A 19,384-nucleotide genomic window follows, 5' to 3' on the forward strand; every position below is an offset into this window, starting at 1 on the left:
CCCTTTGGAAAGAACAGAATTCACAAAAGAATGAGAGATTCAGACTGGGAAAGCCATGTTTTTCTATATTAATAAGTCTGCTTTTTACCCTCTAGAACCACTTAAAACTAATCTTATTCACCAAATAACAGCCATTCACTTTGCAAATCCCTAGCTGTGTGTTTATCTTCAATGTCATTTTCCTGCAAGCTTTTCTCGTATGGAACGAACAGAATTCGCCAAAGAATGAGAGATTGAGACAGGGAAAAGCTTTTTCAGTCTATATAGAAAAGTATGCTTTTTACCTTCTAGGACCACTTAAAACTGAGCTTATTGGCCAAGTAACAGCAATTCACTTTGCAAAACACTAGCTGTGTGTTTATCTTCAAAGTCAACTTCCTCCAAACTTTTCCCGATTGGAAAGAACACGATTCCTCTACGAATGTGTGATTCAGACTGGGAAAAACACGTTTTGTGTATATGTAAAAGTCTGCTTTATCTCCTCTTGAACCATTGAAAACTAAGCTTATTTTCCAAGTTACAGCACTTCACTTTGCAAAACACTAGCTGTGCGTTTATCTTGAAAGTCAACTTCCTACTAGTTTTACCCCCTTGGAAAGAACAGAGTTCGCCAAAGAATGAGAGATTCAGACTGGCAAACCCATGTTTGACTATATTGAAAAGTCTGCTTTTTAGCCTGTAGAACCACTTAAAAATAAGCTTATTCGCCGAATAACAGAAATTCTCTTTGCAAAACACAAGCTGTGTGTTTAACTTGAAAGTCAACTTCCTACAAGCTTTTCCTGCTAGGAACGAACAGAATTCGCCAAAGAATGTTTGATTCAGACTGGGAAAACCTTGTTTTGTCTATCTTGAAAAGTCTGCTTTTTACTCTCTAGAACCACTTAAAACTAATCTTATTCACCAAGTAACACCTTTCCCTTTGCAAATCACTAGCTGTGTGTTTATCTTCAAAGTCATGTTCCTACAAGCTTTTCCCGCTTCGAAGGAACAGAATTCGCCTGAGAATGTGTGAGTCAGACAGGGAAACGCACTTTTTTTCTATATAGAAAAGTCTGCTTTTTATCATCTAGGACCATTTAAAACAAAGCTTATAGGCCAAGTAACAGCAATTCAATTTGCAAATCACTAATTGTGTGTTTATCTTCAAAGTTAACTTCCTACTAGCTTTTCCTGCTTGGTTGGAACAGAATTCACCAAAGAATGAGAGATTGAGACTGGGAAAACCTTCTTTAGTCTATATAGAATAGAATGCTTTTTACCATCTAGAACTACTTAAAACTAAGCTTAATCGCCAAGTAAGAACAATTCGCTTTGCAAAACACTCACTGGGTGTTTATCTTCAAAGTCAACTTCCTACAAGCTTTTCCTGCTGGAAGGAACAGAATTCTCCAGGGAATGTTCGATTCAGACTGGGAAACCCATGTTTTGTCAATATTGAAAAGTGTCCTTTTTACCCTCTAGAACCACTTAAAACTAAGCTTATTCGCCAAGTAACAGCCATTCACTTTGCAAATCAGTAGCTTTGTGTTCAGCTTCAAAGTCAAGTTCCTACAAGCTTTTCCCGCTTGGAAGGAACAGAATTCGCCAAAGAATAAGATATTGAGACTGGGAAAAGCTTTTTTACTCTATATAAAAAAGTATGCTTTTTATCATCTAGAATTACGTAAAACTAAGCTTAATCGCCAAGTAAGGACAATTCAGTTTTTAAAACATTAGATGTGTTTTTATGTTCAAAGCCAACTTCCTACAAACTTTTTCCGCTTGAAACAAGCACGATTCGCCTAAGAATGTGTGATTCAGACTGGGAAAAGCATGTTTTGTCTATATAGAAAAGTATGCTTTTTACCTTCTAGGACCACTCAATAATAAGCTTAATCGCCAAGTAAGAACAATTCACTTTGTAAAACACTATCTGTGTGTTTATCTTCAAAGTCAACTTCCTGCAAACTTTTCCCGCTTGGAACGAACATGATTAGCCAAAGAATGAGAGATTCTGACTGGGAAAACCAGGTAATGTCTATATTGAAAAGTCTGCTTTTTACCGTCTAGAGCCAATTAAAACTAAGCATATTCACCAAATAACATGATTCAATTTGCAAATCAATAGGTCTCTGATTATCTTCAAAGTCAAATTCCTACAAGCTTTTCCCACTTGGATGGAACAGAGTTCGCCGAAGAATGTTTGATTCAGACTGCGAAAGGCATGATTTGTCTATATAGAAAAGTATGCTTTTTACCCTCTAGAATCACTTAAAATTAAGCTTTTTGGCCACGTAACAGCAATTCACTTTGCAAAACACTAGCTGTGCGTTTATCTACAAAGTCAACTTCCTACAAGCTTTACCCGATTGGAAGGAACAGAATTCGCCAAAGAATGAAAGATTAAGAATGGGAAACCCATGTTTTGGCTATATTGAAATCCTGCTTCTTACCCTCTAGAACCACTTAAAACTAAGCTTATTCACCTAGTAACAGCAATTCCCTTTGCAAAACACTAGCTGTGTGTTTATCTTCAATGTCAAGTTCCTACAAGGTTTACCCGCTTGGAACGAACAGAATTCGCCAAAGAGTGAGAGATTGAGACTGGGAAAAGCTTTTTTAGACTATATAGATAAGTCTGCTTTTTACCATCTAGAACTACTTAAAACTAAGCTTAGCCTCCAAGTAAGAACAATTCACTTTGTAAAACACTAGCTGTGTGTTTATATTCAAAGTCAACTTCCTACAAACATTTTTTGCTTGGACCAAACACGATTCGCCTAAGAATGTGTGATTCAGTCTTGGAAATGCATGTTTTGTCTATATAGAAAAGTATGCTTTTTGCCTTCTAGGACCACTGAATACTAAGCTTAATCGTCACATAAGAACGATTCACTTTGTAAAACACTAGCTGCGTGTTTTTCTTCAAAGTCACCTTCCTACAAACCTTTCCCGCTTGGAACGGACACGATTCGCCAAAGAATGTGTGGTTCAGACTGGGAAAGGCATGTTTTGGCTTACATTAAAGTCTGCTTTTTTGCCTCTAGAACCACTGACAACTAAGCTTATTGGCCAAGTAACAGTAATTCACTTTGCAAAACACTAGCTGTGTGTTTATATTCAAAGTCAACTTCCTATATGTTTTTCCCGCTTTGAATGAACAGTTTTCGCCAAAGAATGAGAGATTCAGACTGGAAAAACCAAGTTATGTCTATATTGAAAAGTCTGCTTTTTACCCTCTAGAGCCACTTGAAACTAAGCATATTGGCCAAATAACACCATTCAATATGCAAATCACTAGCTCTGTTTTTATCTTCAAAGTCAAATTCCTACAAGCTTTTACCACTTGGATGGAACACAATTCGCCTAAGAATGTGCGAATCAGACTGCGAAAGGCATGTTTTATCTATATAGAAAAGTATGCTTTTTACCATCTAGAACCACTTAAAATTAAGCTTATTGGCCAAGTAACAGCAATTCTCTTTGTAAACTAGCTGTGCGTTTATCTTCAAAGTCAACTTCCTACAAGCTTTACCCAATTGGAAGGAACAGAATTCTCCAAAGAATGAGAGACTTATACTGGGAAAAGTTTTTTTTTTTTTGTCTATATAGAAAAGTATGCTTTTTACCATCTAGAACTTCTTAAAACTAAGCTTAATCCCCAAGTAAGAACAATTCACTTTGTAAAACACTAGCTGTGTGTATATCTTCAACGTCAACTTCCTCCAAACTTTTCCCGATTGGAACGAACACGATTCCTCTAACACGTTTTGTGTATGTATAAAAGTCTGCTTTTTCTCCTCTTGAACCACTGAAAACTAAGCTTATTTTTCAAGTAACAACACTTGACTTTGCAAAACACTAGCTGTGCGTTTATCTTGAAAGTCAACTTCCTACAAGCTTTACCCCTTTGGAAAGAACAGAATTCACAAAAGAATGAGAGATTCAGACTGGGAAAGCCATGTTTTTCTATATTAATAAGTCTGCTTTTTACCCTCTAGAACCACTTAAAACTAATCTTATTCACCATATAACAGCCATTCACTTTGCAAATCCCTAGCTGTGTGTTTATCTTCAATGTCATTTTCCTGCAAGCTTTTCTCGTATGGAACGAACAGAATTCGCCAAAGAATGAGAGATTGAGACAGGGAAAAGCTTTTTCAGTCTATATAGAAAAGTATGCTTTTTACCTTCTAGGACCACTTAAAACTGAGCTTATTGGCCAAGTAACAGCAATTCACTTTGCAAAACACTAGCTGTGTGTTTATCTTCAAAGTCAACTTCCTCCAAACTTTTCCCGATTGGAAAGAACACGATTCCTCTACGAATGTGTGATTCAGACTGGGAAAAACACGTTTTGTGTATATGTAAAAGTCTGCTTTATCTCCTCTTGAACCATTGAAAACTAAGCTTATTTTCCAAGTTACAGCACTTCACTTTGCAAAACACTAGCTGTGCGTTTATCTTGAAAGTCAACTTCCTACTAGTTTTACCCCCTTGGAAAGAACAGAGTTCGCCAAAGAATGAGAGATTCAGACTGGCAAACCCATGTTTGACTATATTGAAAAGTCTGCTTTTTAGCCTGTAGAACCACTTAAAAATAAGCTTATTCGCCGAATAACAGAAATTCTCTTTGCAAAACACAAGCTGTGTGTTTAACTTGAAAGTCAACTTCCTACAAGCTTTTCCCGCTAGGAACGAACAGAATTCGCCAAAGAATGTTTGATTCAGACTGGGAAAACCTTGTTTTGTCTATCTTGAAAAGTCTGCTTTTTACTCTCTAGAACCACTTAAAACTAATCTTATTCACCAAGTAACACCTTTCCCTTTGCAAATCACTAGCTGTGTGTTTATCTTCAAAGTCATGTTCCTACAAGCTTTTCCCGCTTCGAAGGAACAGAATTCGCCTGAGAATGTGTGAGTCAGACAGGGAAACGCACTTTTTTTCTATATAGAAATGTCTGCTTTTTATCTTCTAGGACCATTTAAAACAAAGCTTATAGGCCAAGTAACAGCAATTCAATTTGCAAATCACTAATTGTGTGTTTATCTTCAAAGTTAACTTCCTACTAGCTTTTCCTGCTTGGTTGGAACAGAATTCACCAAAGAATGAGAGATTGAGACTGGGAAAACCTTCTTTAGTCTATATAGAATAGAATGCTTTTTACCATCTAGAACTACTTAAAACTAAGCTTAATCGCCAAGTAAGAACAATTCGCTTTGCAAAACACTCACTGGGTGTTTATCTTCAAAGTCAACTTCCTACAAGCTTTTCCTGCTGGAAGGAACAGAATTCTCCAGGGAATGTTTGATTCAGACTGGGAAACCCATGTTTTGTCAATATTGAAAAGTGTCCTTTTTACCCTCTCGAACCACTTAAAACTAAGCTTATTCGCCAAGTAACAGCCATTCACTTTGCAAATCAGTAGCTTTGTGTTCAGCTTCAAAGTCAAGTTCCTACAAGCTTTTCCCGCTTGGAAGGAACAGAATTCGCCAAAGAATAAGATATTGAGACTGGGAAAAGCTTTTTTACTCTATATAAAAAAGTACGCTTTTTATCATCTAGAATTACGTAAAACTAAGCTTAATCGCCAAGTAAGGACAATTCAGTTTTTAAAACATTAGATGTGTTTTTATGTTCAAAGCCAACTTCCTACAAACTTTTTCCGCTTGAAACAAGCACGATTCGCCTAAGAATGTGTGATTCAGACTGGGAAAAGCATGTTTTGTCTATATAGAAAAGTATGCTTTTTACCTTCTAGGACCACTCAATAATAAGCTTAATCGCCAAGTAAGAACAATTCCCTTTGTAAAACACTATCTGTGTGTTTATCTTCAAAGTCAACTTCCTGCAAACTTTTCCCGCTTGGAACGAACATGATTAGCCAAAGAATGAGAGATTCTGACTGGGAAAACCAGGTAATGTCTATATTGAAAAGTCTGCTTTTTACCGTCTAGAGCCACTTGAAACTAAGCATATTCACCAAATAACATGATTCAATTTGCAAATCAATAGGTCTCTGATTATCTTCAAAGTCAAATTCCTACAAGCTTTTCCCACTTGGATGGAACAGAGTTCGCCGAAGAATGTTTGATTCAGACTGCGAAAGGCATGATTTGTCTATATAGAAAAGTATGCTTTTTACCCTCTAGAATCACTTAAAATTAAGCTTTTTGGCCACGTAACAGCAATTCACTTTGCAAAACACTAGCTGTGCGTTTATCTACAAAGTCAACTTCCTACAAGCTTTACCCGATTGGAAGGAACAGAATTCGCCAAAGAATGAAAGATTAAGAATGGGAAACCCATGTTTTGGCTATATTGAAATCCTGCTTCTTACCCTCTAGAACCACTTAAAACTAAGCTTATTCACCTAGTAACAGCAATTCCCTTTGCAAAACACTAGCTGTGTGTTTATCTTCAATGTCAAGTTCCTACAAGGTTTACCCGCTTGGAACGAACAGAATTCGCCAAAGAGTGAGAGATTGAGACTGGGAAAAGCTTTTTTAGACTATATAGATAAGTCTGCTTTTTACCATCTAGAACTACTTAAAACTAAGCTTAGTCTCCAAGTAAGAACAATTCACTTTGTAAAACACTAGCTGTGTGTTTATATTCAAAGTCAACTTCCTACAAACATTTTCCGCTTGGACCAAACACGATTCGCCTAAGAATGTGTGATTCAGTCTTGGAAATGAATGTTTTGTCTATATAGAAAAGTATGCTTTTTGCCTTCTAGGACCACTGAATACTAAGCTTAATCGTCACATAAGAACGATTCACTTTGTAAAACACTAGCTGCGTGTTTTTCTTCAAAGTCACCTTCCTACAAACCTTTCCCGCTTGGAACGGACACGATTCGCCAAAGAATGTGTGGTTCAGACTGGGAAAGGCATGTTTTGGCTTACATTAAAGTCTGCTTTTTCGCCTCTAGAACCACTGACAACTAAGCTTATTGGCCAATTAACAGTAATTCACTTTGCAAAACACTAGCTGTGTGTTTATATTCAAAGTCAACTTCCTATATGTTTTTCCCGCTTTGAATGAACAGTTTTCGCCAAAGAATGAGAGATTCAGCCTGGGAAAACCAGGTTATGTCTATATTGAAAAGTCTGCTTTTTACCCTCTAGAGCCACTTGAAACTAAGCATATTGGCCAAATAACACCATTCAATATGCAAATCACTAGCTCTGTTTTTATCTTCAAAGTCAAATTCCTACAAGCTTTTACCACTTGGATGGAACACAATTCGCCTAAGAATGTGCGAATCAGACTGCGAAAGGCATGTTTTATCTATATAGAAAAGTATGCTTTTTACCATCTAGAACCACTTAAAATTAAGCTTATTGGCCAAGTAACAGCAATTCTCTTTGTAAACTAGCTGTGCGTTTATCTTCAAAGTCAACTTCCTACAAGCTTTACCCAATTGGAAGGAACAGAATTCTCCAAAGAATGAGAGACTTATACTGGGAAAAGTTTTTTTTTTTTTTTGTCTATATAGAAAAGTATGCTTTTTACCATCTAGAACTTCTTAAAACTAAGCTTAATCCCCAAGTAAGAACAATTCACTTTGTAAAACACTAGCTGTGTGTATATCTTCAACGTCAACTTCCTCCAAACTTTTCCCGATTGGAACGAACACGATTCCTCTAACACGTTTTGTGTATGTATAAAAGTCTGCTTTTTCTCCTCTTGAACCACTGAAAACTAAGCTTATTTTTCAAGTAACAACACTTGACTTTGCAAAACACTAGCTGTGCGTTTATCTTGAAAGTCAACTTCCTACAAGCTTTACCCCTTTGGAAAGAACAGAATTCACAAAAGAATGAGAGATTCAGACTGGGAAAGCCATGTTTTTCTATATTAATAAGTCTGCTTTTTACCCTCTAGAACCACTTAAAACTAATCTTATTCACCAAATAACAGCCATTCACTTTGCAAATCCCTAGCTGTGTGTTTATCTTCAATGTCATTTTCCTGCAAGCTTTTCTCGTATGGAACGAACAGAATTCGCCAAAGAATGAGAGATTGAGACAGGGAAAAGCTTTTTCAGTCTATATAGAAAAGTATGCTTTTTACCTTCTTGGACCACTTAAAACTGAGCTTATTGGCCAAGTAACAGCAATTCACTTTGCAAAACACTAGCTGTGTGTTTATCTTCAAAGTCAACTTCCTCCAAACTTTTCCCGATTGGAAAGAACACGATTCCTCTACGAATGTGTGATTCAGACTGGGAAAAACACGTTTTGTGTATATGTAAAAGTCTGCTTTATCTCCTCTTGAACCATTGAAAACTAAGCTTATTTTCCAAGTTACAGCACTTCACTTTGCAAAACACTAGCTGTGCGTTTATCTTGAAAGTCAACTTCCTACTAGTTTTACCCCCTTGGAAAGAACAGAGTTCGCCAAAGAATGAGAGATTCAGACTGGCAAACCCATGTTTGACTATATTGAAAAGTCTGCTTTTTAGCCTGTAGAACCACTTAAAAATAAGCTTATTCGCCGAATAACAGAAATTCTCTTTGCAAAACACAAGCTGTGTGTTTAACTTGAAAGTCAACTTCCTACAAGCTTTTCCCGCTAGGAACGAACAGAATTCGCCAAAGAATGTTTGATTCAGACTGGGAAAACCTTGTTTTGTCTATCTTGAAAAGTCTTCTTTTTACTCTCTAGAACCACTTAAAACTAATCTTATTCACCAAGTAACACCTTTCCCTTTGCAAATCACTAGCTGTGTGTTTATCTTCAAAGTCATGTTCCTACAAGCTTTTCCCGCTTCGAAGGAACAGAATTCGCCTGAGAATGTGTGAGTCAGACAGGGAAACGCACTTTTTTTCTATATAGAAAAGTCTGCTTTTTATCTTCTAGGACCATTTAAAACAAAGCTTATAGGCCAAGTAACAGCAATTCAATTTGCAAATCACTAATTGTGTGTTTATCTTCAAAGTTAACTTCCTACTAGCTTTTCCTGCTTGGTTGGAACAGAATTCACCAAAGAATGAGAGATTGAGACTGGGAAAACCTTCTTTAGTCTATATAGAATAGAATGCTTTTTACCATCTAGAACTACTTAAAACTAAGCTTAATCGCCAAGTAAGAACAATTCGCTTTGCAAAACACTCACTGGGTGTTTATCTTCAAAGTCAACTTCCTACAAGCTTTTCCTGCTGGAAGGAACAGAATTCTCCAGGGAATGTTCGATTCAGACTGGGAAACCCATGTTTTGTCAATATTGAAAAGTGTCCTTTTTACCCTCTAGAACCACTTAAAACTAAGCTTATTCGCCAAGTAACAGCCATTCACTTTGCAAATCAGTAGCTTTGTGTTCAGCTTCAAAGTCAAGTTCCTACAAGCTTTTCCCGCTTGGAAGGAACAGAATTCGCCAAAGAATAAGATATTGAGACTGGGAAAAGCTTTTTTACTCTATATAAAAAAGTACGCTTTTTATCATCTAGAATTACGTAAAACTAAGCTTAATCGCCAAGTAAGGACAATTCAGTTTTTAAAACATTAGATGTGTTTTTATGTTCAAAGCCAACTTCCTACAAACTTTTTCCGCTTGAAACAAGCACGATTCGCCTAAGAATGTGTGATTCAGACTGGGAAAAGCATGTTTTGTCTATATAGAAAAGTATGCTTTTTACCTTCTAGGACCACTCAATAATAAGCTTAATCGCCAAGTAAGAACAATTCGCTTTGCAAAACACTCACTGGGTGTTTATCTTCAAAGTCAACTTCCTACAAGCTTTTCCTGCTGGAAGGAACAGAATTCTCCAAGGAATGTTCGATTCAGACTGGGAAACCCATGTTTTGTCAATATTGAAAAGTGTCCTTTTTACCCTCTAGAACCACTTAAAACTAAGCTTATTCGCCAAGTAACAGCCATTTACTTTGCAAATCAGTAGCTTTGTGTTCAGCTTCAAAGTCAAGTTCCTACAAGCTTTTCCCGCTTGGAAGGAACAGAATTCGCCAAAGAATAAGATATTGAGACTGGGAAAAGCTTTTTTACTCTATATAAAAAAGTACGCTTTTTATCATCTAGAATTACGTAAAACTAAGCTTAATCGCCAAGTAAGGACAATTCAGTTTTTAAAACATTAGATGTGTTTTTATGTTCAAAGCCAACTTCCTACAAACTTTTTCCGCTTGAAACAAGCACGATTCGCCTAAGAATGTGTGATTCAGACTGGGAAAAGCATGTTTTGTCTATATAGAAAAGTATGCTTTTTACCTTCTAGGACCACTCAATAATAAGCTTAATCGCCAAGTAAGAACAATTCACTTTGTAAAACACTATCTGTGTGTTTATCTTCAAAGTCAACTTCCTGCAAACTTTTCCCGCTTGGAACGAACATGATTAGCCAAAGAATGAGGGATACTGACTGGGAAAACCAGGTAATGTCTATATTGAAAAGTCTGCTTTTTACCCTCCAGAGCCACTTAAAACTAAGCATATTCACCAAATAACATGATTCAATTTGCAAATCAATAGGTCTCTGTTTATCTTCAAAGTCAAATTCCTACAAGCTTTTCCCACTTGGATGGAACAGAGTTCGCCGAACAATGTTTGATTCAGACTGCGAAAGGCATGATTTGTCTATATATAAAAGTATGCTTTTTAACCCTATAGAACCACTTAAAATTAAGCTTATTGGCCACGTAACAGCAATTCTCTTTGTAAACTAGCTGTGCGTTTATCTTCAAAGTCAACTTCCTACAAGCTTTACCCAATTGGAAGGAACAGAATTCTCCAAAGAATGAGAGACTTATACTGGGAAAAGTTTTTTTTTTTTGTCTATATAGAAAAGTATGCTTTTTACCATCTAGAACTTCTTAAAACTAAGCTTAATCCCCAAGTAAGAACAATTCACTTTGTAAAACACTAGCTGTGTGTATATCTTCAACGTCAACTTCCTCCAAACTTTTCCCGATTGGAACGAACACGATTCCTCTAACACGTTTTGTGTATGTATAAAAGTCTGCTTTTTCTCCTCTTGAACCACTGAAAACTAAGCTTATTTTTCAAGTAACAACACTTGACTTTGCAAAACACTAGCTGTGCGTTTATCTTGAAAGTCAACTTCCTACAAGCTTTACCCCTTTGGAAAGAACAGAATTCACAAAAGAATGAGAGATTCAGACTGGGAAAGCCATGTTTTTCTATATTAATAAGTCTGCTTTTTACCCTCTAGAACCACTTAAAACTAATCTTATTCACCAAATAAAAGCCATTCACTTTGCAAATCCCTAGCTGTGTGTTTATCTTCAATGTCATTTTCCTGCAAGCTTTTCTCGTATGGAACGAACAGAATTCGCCAAAGAATGAGAGATTGAGACAGGGAAAAGCTTTTTCAGTCTATATAGAAAAGTATGCTTTTTACCTTCTAGGACCACTTAAAACTGAGCTTATTGGCCAAGTAACAGCAATTCACTTTGCAAAACACTAGCTGTGTGTTTATCTTCAAAGTCAACTTCCTCCAAACTTTTCCCGATTGGAAAGAACACGATTCCTCTACGAATGTGTGATTCAGACTGGGAAAAACACGTTTTGTGTATATGTAAAAGTCTGCTTTATCTCCTCTTGAACCATTGAAAACTAAGCTTATTTTCCAAGTTACAGCACTTCACTTTGCAAAACACTAGCTGTGCGTTTATCTTGAAAGTCAACTTCCTACTAGTTTTACCCCCTTGGAAAGAACAGAGTTCGCCAAAGAATGAGAGATTCAGACTGGCAAACCCATGTTTGACTATATTGAAAAGTCTGCTTTTTAGCCTGTAGAACCACTTAAAAATAAGCTTATTCGCCGAATAACAGAAATTCTCTTTGCAAAACACAAGCTGTGTGTTTAACTTGAAAGTCAACTTCCTACAAGCTTTTCCCGCTAGGAACGAACAGAATTCGCCAAAGAATGTTTGATTCAGACTGGGAAAACCTTGTTTTGTCTATCTTGAAAAGTCTTCTTTTTACTCTCTAGAACCACTTAAAACTAATCTTATTCACCAAGTAACACCTTTCCCTTTGCAAATCACTAGCTGTGTGTTTATCTTCAAAGTCATGTTCCTACAAGCTTTTCCCGCTTCGAAGGAACAGAATTCGCCTGAGAATGTGTGAGTCAGACAGGGAAACGCACTTTTTTTCTATATAGAAAAGTCTGCTTTTTATCTTCTAGGACCATTTAAAACAAAGCTTATAGGCCAAGTAACAGCAATTCAATTTGCAAATCACTAATTGTGTGTTTATCTTCAAAGTTAACTTCCTACTAGCTTTTCCTGCTTGGTTGGAACAGAATTCACCAAAGAATGAGAGATTGAGACTGGGAAAACCTTTTTTAGTCTATATAGAATAGAATGCTTTTTACCATCTAGAACTACTTAAAACTAAGCTTAATCGCCAAGTAAGAACAATTCGCTTTGCAAAACACTCACTGGGTGTTTATCTTCAAAGTCAACTTCCTACAAGCTTTTCCTGCTGGAAGGAACAGAATTCTCCAAGGAATGTTCGATTCAGACTGGGAAACCCATGTTTTGTCAATATTGAAAAGTGTCCTTTTTACCCTCTAGAACCACTTAAAACTAAGCTTATTCGCCAAGTAACAGCCATTCACTTTGCAAATCAGTAGCTTTGTGTTCAGGTTCAAAGTCAAGTTCCTACAAGCTTTTCCCGCTTGGAAGGAACAGAATTCGCCAAAGAATAAGATATTGAGACTGGGAAAAGCTTTTTTACTCTATATAAAAAAGTACGCTTTTTATCATCTAGAATTACGTAAAACTAAGCTTAATCGCCAAGTAAGGACAATTCAGTTTTTAAAACATTAGATGTGTTTTTATGTTCAAAGCCAACTTCCTACAAACTTTTTCCGCTTGAAACAAGCACGATTCGCCTAAGAATGTGTGATTCAGACTGGGAAAAGCATGTTTTGTCTATATAGAAAAGTATGCTTTTTACCTTCTAGGACCACTCAATAATAAGCTTAATCGCCAAGTAAGAACAATTCACTTTGTAAAACACTATCTGTGTGTTTATCTTCAAAGTCAACTTCCTGCAAACTTTTCCCGCTTGGAACGAACATGATTAGCCAAAGAATGAGAGATTCTGACTGGGAAAACCAGGTAATGTCTATATTGAAAAGTCTGCTTTTTACCGTCTAGAGCCAATTAAAACTAAGCATATTCACCAAATAACATGATTCAATTTGCAAATCAATAGGTCTCTGATTATCTTCAAAGTCAAATTCCTACAAGCTTTTCCCACTTGGATGGAACAGAGTTCGCCGAAGAATGTTTGATTCAGACTGCGAAAGGCATGATTTGTCTATATAGAAAAGTATGCTTTTTACCCTCTAGAATCACTTAAAATTAAGCTTTTTGGCCACGTAACAGCAATTCACTTTGCAAAACACTAGCTGTGCGTTTATCTACAAAGTCAACTTCCTACAAGCTTTACCCGATTGGAAGGAACAGAATTCGCCAAAGAATGAAAGATTAAGAATGGGAAACCCATGTTTTGGCTATATTGAAATCCTGCTTCTTACCCTCTAGAACCACTTAAAACTAAGCTTATTCACCTAGTAACAGCAATTCCCTTTGCAAAACACTAGCTGTGTGTTTATCTTCAATGTCAAGTTCCTACAAGCTTTACCCGCTTGGAACGAACAGAATTCGCCAAAGAGTGAGAGATTGAGACTGGGAAAAGCTTTTTTAGACTATATAGATAAGTCTGCTTTTTACCATCTAGAACTACTTAAAACTAAGCTTAGCCTCCAAGTAAGAACAATTCACTTTGTAAAACACTAGCTGTGTGTTTATATTCAAAGTCAACTTCCTACAAACATTTTTTGCTTGGACCAAACACGATTCGCCTAAGAATGTGTGATTCAGTCTTGGAAATGCATGTTTTGTCTATATAGAAAAGTATGCTTTTTGCCTTCTAGGACCACTGAATACTAAGCTTAATCGTCACATAAGAACGATTCACTTTGTAAAACACTAGCTGCGTGTTTTTCTTCAAAGTCACCTTCCTACAAACCTTTCCCGCTTGGAACGGACACGATTCGCCAAAGAATGTGTGGTTCAGACTGGGAAAGGCATGTTTTGGCTTACATTAAAGTCTGCTTTTTTGCCTCTAGAACCACTGACAACTAAGCTTATTGGCCAAGTAACAGTAATTCACTTTGCAAAACACTAGCTGTGTGTTTATATTCAAAGTCAACTTCCTATATGTTTTTCCCGCTTTGAATGAACAGTTTTCGCCAAAGAATGAGAGATTCAGACTGGAAAAACCAAGTTATGTCTATATTGAAAAGTCTGCTTTTTACCCTCTAGAGCCACTTGAAACTAAGCATATTGGCCAAATAACACCATTCAATATGCAAATCACTAGCTCTGTTTTTATCTTCAAAGTCAAATTCCTACAAGCTTTTACCACTTGGATGGAACACAATTCGCCTAAGAATGTGCGAATCAGACTGCGAAAGGCATGTTTTATCTATATAGAAAAGTATGCTTTTTACCATCTAGAACCACTTAAAATTAAGCTTATTGGCCAAGTAACAGCAATTCTCTTTGTAAACTAGCTGTGCGTTTATCTTCAAAGTCAACTTCCTACAAGCTTTACCCAATTGGAAGGAACAGAATTCTCCAAAGAATGAGAGACTTATACTGGGAAAAGTTTTTTTTTTTTTTGTCTATATAGAAAAGTATGCTTTTTACCATCTAGAACTTCTTAAAACTAAGCTTAATCCCCAAGTAAGAACAATTCACTTTGTAAAACACTAGCTGTGTGTATATCTTCAACGTCAACTTCCTCCAAACTTTTCCCGATTGGAACGAACACGATTCCTCTAACACGTTTTGTGTATGTATAAAAGTCTGCTTTTTCTCCTCTTGAACCACTGAAAACTAAGCTTATTTTTCAAGTAACAACACTTGACTTTGCAAAACACTAGCTGTGCGTTTATCTTGAAAGTCAACTTCCTACAAGCTTTACCCCTTTGGAAAGAACAGAATTCACAAAAGAATGAGAGATTCAGACTGGGAAAGCCATGTTTTTCTATATTAATAAGTCTGCTTTTTACCCTCTAGAACCACTTAAAACTAATCTTATTCACCAAATAACAGCCATTCACTTTGCAAATCCCTAGCTGTGTGTTTATCTTCAATGTCATTTTCCTGCAAGCTTTTCTCGTATGGAACGAACAGAATTCGCCAAAGAATGAGAGATTGAGACAGGGAAAAGCTTTTTCAGTCTATATAGAAAAGTATGCTTTTTACCTTCTAGGACCACTTAAAACTGAGCTTATTGGCCAAGTAACAGCAATTCACTTTGCAAAACACTAGCTGTGTGTTTATCTTCAAAGTCAACTTCCTCCAAACTTTTCCCGATTGGAAAGAACACGATTCCTCTACGAATGTGTGATTCAGACTGGGAAAAACACGTTTTGTGTATATGTAAAAGTCTGCTTTATCTCCTCTTGAACCATTGAAAACTAAGCTTATTTTCCAAGTTACAGCACTTCACTTTGCAAAACACTAGCTGTGCGTTTATCTTGAAAGTCAACTTCCTACTAGTTTTACCCCCTTGGAAAGAACAGAGTTCGCCAAAGAATGAGAGATTCAGACTGGCAAACCCATGTTTGACTATATTGAAAAGTCTGCTTTTTAGCCTGTAGAACCACTTAAAAATAAGCTTATTCGCCGAATAACAGAAATTCTCTTTGCAAAACACAAGCTGTGTGTTTAACTTGAAAGTCAACTTCCTACAAGCTTTTCCCGCTAGGAAGGAACAGAATTCGCCTGAGAATGTGTGAGTCAGACAGGGAAACGCACTTTTTTTCTATATAGAAAAGTCTGCTTTTTATCTTCTAGGACCATTTAAAACAAAGCTTATAGGCCAAGTAACAGCAATTCAATTTGCAAATCACTAATTGTGTGTTTATCTTCAAAGTTAACTTCCTACTAGCTTTTCCTGCTTGGTTGGAACAGAATTCACCAAAGAATGAGAGATTGAGACTGGGAAAACCTTCTTTAGTCTATATAGAATAGAATGCTTTTTACCATCTAGAACTACTTAAAACTAAGCTTAATCGCCAAGTAAGAACAATTCGCTTTGCAAAACACTCACTGGGTGTTTATCTTCAAAGTCAACTTCCTACAAGCTTTTCCTGCTGGAAGGAACAGAATTCTCCAGGGAATGTTCGATTCAGACTGGGAAACCCATGTTTTGTCAATATTGAAAAGTGTCCTTTTTACCCTCTAGAACCACTTAAAACTAAGCTTATTCGCCAAGTAACAGCCATTCACTTTGCAAATCAGTAGCTTTGTGTTCAGCTTCAAAGTCAAGTTCCTACAAGCTTTTCCCGCTTGGAAGGAACAGAATTCGCCAAAGAATAAGATATTGAGACTGGGAAAAGCTTTTTTACTCTATATAAAAAAGTACGCTTTTTATCATCTAGAATTACGTAAAACTAAGCTTAATCGCCAAGTAAGGACAATTCAGTTTTTAAAACATTAGATGTGTTTTTATGTTCAAAGCCAACTTCCTACAAACTTTTTCCGCTTGAAACAAGCACGATTCGCCTAAGAATGTGTGATTCAGACTGGGAAAAGCATGTTTTGTCTATATAGAAAAGTATGCTTTTTACCTTCTAGGACCACTCAATAATAAGCTTAATCGCCAAGTAAGAACAATTCACTTTGTAAAACACTATCTGTGTGTTTATCTTCAAAGTCAACTTCCTGCAAACTTTTCCCGCTTGGAACGAACATGATTAGCCAAAGAATGAGAGATTCTGACTGGGAAAACCAGGTAATGTCTATATTGAAAAGTCTGCTTTTTACCCTCTAGAGCCACTTAAAACTAAGCATATTCACCAAATAACATGATTCAATTTGCAAATCAATAGGTCTCTGATTATCTTCAAAGTCAAATTCCTACAAGCTTTTCCCACTTGGATGGAACAGAGTTCGCCGAAGAATGTTTGATTCAGACTGCGAAAGGCATGATTTGTCTATATAGAAAAGTATGCTTTTTAACCCTCTAGAACCACTTAAAATTAAGCTTATTGGCCACGTAACAGCAATTCACTTTGCAAAACACTAGCTGTGCGTTTATCTACAAAGTCAACTTCCTACAAGCTTTACCCAATTGGAAGGAACAGAATTCGCCAAAGAATGAAAGATTAAGAATGGGAAACCCATGTTTTGGCTATATTGAAATCCTGCTTCTTACCCTCTAGAACCACTTAAAACTAAGCTTATTCGCCTAGTAACAGCAATTCCCTTTGCAAAACACTAGCTGTGTGTTTATCTTCAATGTCAAGTTCCTACAAGGTTTACCCGCTTGGAACGAACAGAAATCGCCAAAGAGTGAGAGATTGAGACTGGGAAAAGCTTTTTTAGACTATATAGATAAGTCTGCTTTTTACCATCTAGAACTACTTAAAACTAAGCTTAGTCTCCAAGTAAGAACAATTCACTTTGTAAAACACTTGCTGTGTGTTTATATTCAAAGTCAACTTCCTACAAACATTTTCCGCTTGGACCAAACACGATTCGCCTAAGAATGTGTGATTCAGTCTTGGAAATGAATGTTTTGTCTATATAGAAAAGTATGCTTTTTGCCTTCTAGGACCACTGAATACTAAGCTTAATCGTCACATAAGAACGATTCACTTTGTAAAACACTAGCTGCGTGTTTTTCTTCAAAGTCACCTTCCTACAAACCTTTCCCGCTTGGAACGGACACGATTCGCCAAAGAATGTGTGGTTCAGACTGGGAAAGGCATGTTTTGGCTTACATTAAAGTCTGCTTTTTCGCCTCTAGAACCACTGACAACTAAGCTTATTGGCCAAGTAACAGTAATTCACTTTGCAAAACACTAGCTGTGTGTTTATATTCAAAGTCAACTTCCTATATGTTTTTCCCGCTTTGAATGAACAGTTTTCGCCAAAGAATGAGAGATTCAGCCTGGGAAAACCAGGTTATGTCTATATTGAAAAGTCTGCTTTTTACCCTCTAGAGCCACTTGAAACTAAGCATATTGGCCAAATAACACCATTCAATATGCAAATCACTAGCTCTGTTTTTATCTTCAAAGTCAAATTCCTACAAGCTTTTACCACTTGGATGGAACACAATTCGCCTAAGAATGTGCGAATCAGACTGCGAAAGGCATGTTTTATCTATATAGAAAAGTATGCTTTTTACCATCTAGAACCACTTAAAATTAAGCTTATTGGCCAAGTAACAGCAATTCTCTTTGTAAACTAGCTGTGCGTTTATCTTCAAAGTCAACTTCCTACAAGCTTTACCAATTGGAAGGTACAGAATTCTCCAAAGAATGAGAGACTTATACTGGGAAAAGTTTTTTTTTTTTTTTTGTCTATACAGAAAAGTATGCTTTTTACCATCTAGAACTTCTTAAAACTAAGCTTAATCCCCAAGTAAGAACAATTCACTTTGTAAAACACTAGCTGTGTGTATATCTTCAACGTCAACTTCCTCCAAACTTTTCCCGATTGGAACGAACACGATTCCTCTAACACGTTTTGTGTATGTATAAAAGTCTGCTTTTTCTCCTCTTGAACCACTGAAAACTAAGCTTATTTTTCAAGTAACAACACTTGACTTTGCAAAACACTAGCTGTGCGTTTATCTTGAAAGTCAACTTCCTACAAGCTTTACCCCTTTGGAAAGAACAGAATTCACAAAAGAATGAGAGATTCAGACTGGGAAAGCCATGTTTTTCTATATTAATAAGTCTGCTTTTTACCCTCTAGAACCACTTAAAACTAATCTTATTCACCAAATAACAGCCATTCACTTTGCAAATCCCTAGCTGTGTGTTTATCTTCAATGTCATTTTCCTGCAAGCTTTTCTCGTATGGAACGAACAGAATTCGCCAAAGAATGAGAGATTGAGACAGGGAAAAGCTTTTTCAGTCTATATAGAAAAGTATGCTTTTTACCTTCTTGGACCACTTAAAACTGAGCTTATTGGCCAAGTAACAGCAATTCACTTTGCAAAACACTAGCTGTGTGTTTATCTTCAAAGTCAACTTCCTCCAAACTTTTCCCGATTGGAAAGAACACGATTCCTCTACGAATGTGTGATTCAGACTGGGAAAAACACGTTTTGTGTATATGTAAAAGTCTGCTTTATCTCCTCTTGAACCATTGAAAACTAAGCTTATTTTCCAAGTTACAGCACTTCACTTTGCAAAACACTAGCTGTGCGTTTATCTTGAAAGTCAACTTCCTACTAGTTTTACCCCCTTGGAAAGAACAGAGTTCGCCAAAGAATGAGAGATTCAGACTGGCAAACCCATGTTTGACTATATTGAAAAGTCTGCTTTTTAGCCTGTAGAACCACTTAAAAATAAGCTTATTCGCCGAATAACAGA

This window comes from Rattus norvegicus, chromosome Y (assembly GCF_036323735.1).
Source record: "Rattus norvegicus strain BN/NHsdMcwi chromosome Y, GRCr8, whole genome shotgun sequence".
Taxonomy (NCBI): Eukaryota; Metazoa; Chordata; class Mammalia; order Rodentia; family Muridae; genus Rattus; species Rattus norvegicus.